The following is a 5300-nucleotide window of genomic DNA, read 5'->3' as shown; positions in this document are numbered from 1 at the left end:
GCTCGCGCCCTCGCCCTGCCGAGCTCTCCCCCCTCCCAGTTTTTCCCGAAGGCGCTCGGCGGCCCCACCCTCCGGCCGCAGCCCGGCATTGCGCAACCCCCTCCCCTTTCAGTGTTCCACCCTCCCTGGCCAGAGCCTCCTCAGCTGCTTTCCCCGCTCCCCGCCCCCGGCTGCCTCCAATTCCTTAAGGAAGGGGTTTTGTGAGCTCTCCCTCGCGCACACCGTAGCGGCGCGCAAGCGGACCGGGCGGGCGGCCGAGTTTTCCAAGAGATAACTTCACCAAGATGTTCAGTGATAGGCAAAGGTCCGATGATGAGAGCCCCAACACCGGCAGTGGCAGTTCAGATACGGACCAGCGAGATCCAGCCGCTCCAGAGTCTGAAGAACAAGTAGAAAGAAAACCTTCTGCCACCCAGCAGAAGAAAAACAACAAACTCTCTAGCAAAACCACTGCTAAGTTATCCACTAGTGCTAAAAGAATGCAGAAGGACCTAGCTGAAATTACCCTTGATCCTCCTCCTAACTGCAGTGCTGGGCCTAAAGGAGATAGCGTTTAGGAGTGGAGATCTACTATACTTGGTCCACCAGGTTCTGTATATGAAGGTGGTGTGTTTTTTTTCTGGATGTCACGTTTTCATCAGATTATCCGTTTAAGCCACCAAAGGTTGCTTTCTGTACCAGAATCTATCACTGCAGCATCAACAGTCAGGGAGTCATCTGGACATTCTTAAAGACAACTGGAGTCCCGCTTTGACTGTTTCAAAGGTTTTGCTATCAATTCCCTTTTGACAGACTACAGCCCTGCGGATCCTCTGGTTGGAAGCATAGCCACTCAGTATTTGACCAACAGAGCAGGACATGACAGGATAGCCAGACAGTGGACCAAGAGATACGCAACATAATTCACATAATTTGTATGCAGTGTGAAGGAGCAGAAGGCATCTTCTCACCGTGTTGCAAATCTTTATAGCCTTTACAATACGGACTTCTGTGTATATGTTATGCTGATTCTCTCTCTGCTTTTATCCTTTGGAGACTGGAAGACTCCCCAGAAAGGTAAATGCTATCAAAAGTAGAACTTCGTAGCTGTAGATTCGTGATGTTAAAACGCCTACTTGCACGTCTTGCTTCTTTGGGATATCAAAATGTATTTTATGATGTACTAAGGATACTGGTCCTGAAGTCTACCAAATATTATAGTGCATTTTAGCCTAATTCCTTATCTGTTCGAAGTTATAAAAGTAGCCATAGATGACTAGGAATTATGTATTCAACCCAGATCTACTTCTGAGTATGTGGTTCATGCTGTTGTGAAAGTGTTTTACGTTTTACCTTTGCCAGTTTGTAATGAGAGGATTTCCTTTCACCCTTTGTAGCTCAGAGAGCACCTGATGTATCGTCTCAAACACAATAAACATGCTCCTGGGGGAAAAAAAGTGTTCCCTTTTCTCTGCATCCCCTACAGCATCTGTTGGTTTTTTCGAATTACAAATGATGACCATTCTGAATGGAGTTAGGTGGGATCTCAGTGTGGTTTAAATTTGCACTTCCTTGAGGACTAGTGAGGGTGAGCATTTTTCCATTTATCTGTTGGCTGCTCATATTTCTTCTTTTGAGATATGCCTATTCATATCTTTTGCCCACTTTTTAATAGGATTTTCTTTTCCTTTGGCATGTTTGAGTTCCTTGTAGATCCAGGATATTAGGACTTGTCAGATATTGAGTTGGCAAATATTTTATCCCATTTTGTGGGCTATCCTTCCACTCTCTCTATGGTTTCTTTTGCTTTTCAGAAGCTTTTCAGTTTGATGAGGTCCCACTTGTCTATCTTACCTCTTATGGCACGGACTTTTGAGATGTTCATCAGGAATTGGTTGCCTATTCCAATTTTTATAAGGGTGCCTTCTGCATTTTCTAAGATTCTTGTAGTTTGAGGTTTTACATTTAGATCGTTGATCCATTTGGGGTTGATTTTTGTGTATGGTAATAGATAGGAGTCCTGTTTCATTCTTTTGCATGTAGTCAGCTAGTGTTCCCAGCACCACTTAATATCCTTTTCTTAATATCTTTCCCTAGATTCTGTGAGAAAACAATTTCCTTTTTGCCTGAGATGAAGTTTTTGTCATTTGCTGTTATAAGGATACTGACAAGTAAACACCACCACCTTCATGGCATACATTGCTATTATTAACACAGCATTTTTCCATAGGCCTGGGATGTGGCCTCAAAATCTTCCCTGGGATAGCATTCCAGACAGCTACTATCAATCCCTCAGAGTTGACACGTAAAATGGAACTTCTTTGCCCCTCTGGATCCTGACAAATGTCCCAACATAGGAGGAGAACCATCATTTATTAGGGACTTTCCCGAAATTTGATTGCAAAAATTGGCTTCAGCCACAACCTCTTTCTCTGAAAATGTTGACTGAAGAAAGTTCCTTCCTGTTAGCATTGAAATTTAAGCACTTTTTCACCATTAACAATTAAGTCCCTCTCCCTCAGCTTCTGTAACAATACAACACTTTGACAATAGAATTATAAACTAGACTAATAAAACTGGTAATGGACAGCAACTGAACCTTAATACCAACCTGACATTAACTGACTGGAACTCAGAATTGTCTACTTTATTTAAGTGGAATATTGTCCAATTTAACTTGATGTCTACCATCCTTATTTTGTTACACCTGCCTGCTTCTCTACTTATGCAGCTGTCTTGTTCCAGCTTAAAGTCTCTATTCTAGACCAACATCCCAGGAGAGCTAAGAATTCCCTCAAAGTTGCAAGGCAAGTTTAATAGGAGACTTGGCTGTAAAAGCCACTGCCTCTGCTGTTTTTTTCAACAAACATCTCCCTTCACAGATCAGCGCTGACTCAATTGTTATTTTTCTATATAGGTGTATATATGGCCACATGGTCATCCTTAAAATACTAACTCACTGATTTTCCTAAAGACAGTGCAAACAACCCTGTAATAAGTGGCCAAACATCAAAACAAAAGGAAGACATACAATGAGAAAGTTCATTAAGTTCTTTATTATTGCTTGAATTTTGATCTGCAAAAAAACATACTTTGAAATCCTAACCCCAATATTTCAAATGTGACTGTATTTGGAGATAGGGTCCTTAACAAGGTAATTATGTTACAATAAGGTCATTAGAGTACACTCTGATTCAACATGTCTGACATCCTCAGAAGAGGAGATTAGGACACAGACATACACAAAGGGAGAAGGTTATATGAACACGAAGGCTGTCATCTATAGGATAAAGTGAAAGACCTCAGAAGAAACTACCCTGATTTTGGCCTTCTAGCCTCCAGAACGGTGATAAAATGATAAAATAAATATCTGTTGTTTGAGGCATTCATTCTATGGTAATTTGCCATAAAAGTCCTAGAAAACTAATATACTCCTCTTGATCAAATAAACAATAGATGATTTTGGCAACATCTTTTGTATTAATGATTCTAATTTAATCTTTATCATATGAGAGGGACAAATATGGTGCCTTGCTGAGGAGGACTGTGATAGATGAAAGCACAACCTTAGAAATCAAATAGCACAGGTTCGAATTCCAGTTTTCACATTCACCACCTACGTAACTTTGGAAAATTTGGCTAACCTATCAATAAAACATGGAAATATAGTCAGTACCTACAACCTAGAGTTGTACTGGTGAATGAATGACATCCTGCATAAAGAACTTAGCACAGACCCAGCATGGACAAGTACTCTAGAAATACGACCTCTAGAAATAAGAGAGAGTTAGTTAATACTCTCTCTTGAGAAATTCTCATTGAGTGGTTAAGGCTTTAAAAAAAAGACTCCTTAACCTTTGAAATTAGGCTCTGAAGGGAAGGAGTGGGGACAAGTTCCTGAACATGGACATGGCAGGGTCTAGTTTTTGCAGTGATAGGTATAGATAAAAAAAATTCTTTACGTCATGGTGTTAAGAGGACTCAAAGTCAGAGATATCTATATTAAAATGTTTATGTATATATCTCTCTCCATATCTATCTTTATAGCTACATCAATTTTTGCTTCTATATTTTTTTATTAATAATCCTAATCACACCTATACGCATCACTATCTATGTGTAATTTTATTGATATGAATATCTATATCAATAGCAGTATCGACGCTGTAGTCATGATCCTCAATATTATGTTTTGCTCAGTGACAGACTGCATATACATGGTGATCCCATGAGATTATAGTGATATATTTTACTGTACCATTTGTATATTTAGACACACAAAGACTTGACCACTGTGTCACAATTATTTACAGTATTTAACACAGTAACATGATGTACAGGTGTGTACCCTAGGAACAATAGGTTATACCATGTAGCCAGGTAAGTAGTAGGCTCTATCATCTAGATTTGTGTAAGAACACTCTGTGATTTTCCCACAATAATAAAACAATCTAAATGCATTTCTCAAAATGTATCCCAGTCACTAAGAGACACATGACTCCACAACTATACCTATGTCTATATAGATATATCTATCTATTCCTTACAGTACTCGATTCTTCAAAACTACTCAAAAGATGTTAGAGTCTTCACTTCTTTGACATAATTCAGAAAAATGAGTGATAAAAGTTGGGAAGAGAAAAGCCAGTGTGCCCACAAAATGACAATTGCAGAAAAACATACTTTTTATTTCTCAAATATTTACTGTAGATGTGCCATGTATGGTTTTAGAAACTACCAGATATTAATTAGACTGAAAGAGTTCCTGCCCTCTTGAAGCATATTATCTAAGAACATCTTATAAAATAATTTTTTTTATCTTTAATTTTACTTTCAAGATTTTAATTTTAAAGTTGTGAGGTACAATTCAGGGTTAGGTCTACAAATATTCATTGTGCAGGTACCCTTGTTGATGAGGTGTGCCCCCCTCGCCCAGCAGATTACCACTATTGCCAATCCCGCCACTATCCCCTATCACCAGCCTCCCCCCACCCCTACCTGACAATTTCCCACTACTACCAATCCTTTTCCTATGGTATTATAAATGTTCAAGGTTTCCTTATGAGTGAGAACATGTGATACTCAGTTCTTTGTGTCTGTGATTGATTACTCAGTATTATGGACTCTAAGTCCATCCATGTTGCTGTGAAGTCGATGATTTTGTCCTTTACGGTTGTGTAATATTCTATCGCATATATGTACTATGTTTCTTTTTTCCAGTCCTCTTTTGATGGGTAGTATGGTTGGGTCCATGTTCTTGTGATTGTGAACAATGCTGCGATAAGCATACTTATGCAGTTATTTTTTTTATTTTTATTTTA

The 5300-nt window shown here is 39.3% G+C and overlaps 1 pseudogene; it reads left to right on the top strand.

The window, feature by feature from the left end:
* The first annotated feature begins 6 nt into the window (after window positions 1–6).
* LOC103276984 lies at window positions 7–902 on the top strand (annotated as a pseudogene).
* Window positions 903–5300: the final 4398 nt, after the last annotated feature.

This window comes from Carlito syrichta, unplaced genomic scaffold, assembly GCF_000164805.1.
Source record: "Carlito syrichta isolate Samal-C Ts95f unplaced genomic scaffold, Tarsius_syrichta-2.0.1 Scaffold316429, whole genome shotgun sequence".
NCBI lineage: Eukaryota > Metazoa > Chordata > Mammalia > Primates > Tarsiidae > Carlito > Carlito syrichta.
This window is presented reverse-complemented; position numbering and strand designations above follow the sequence as displayed.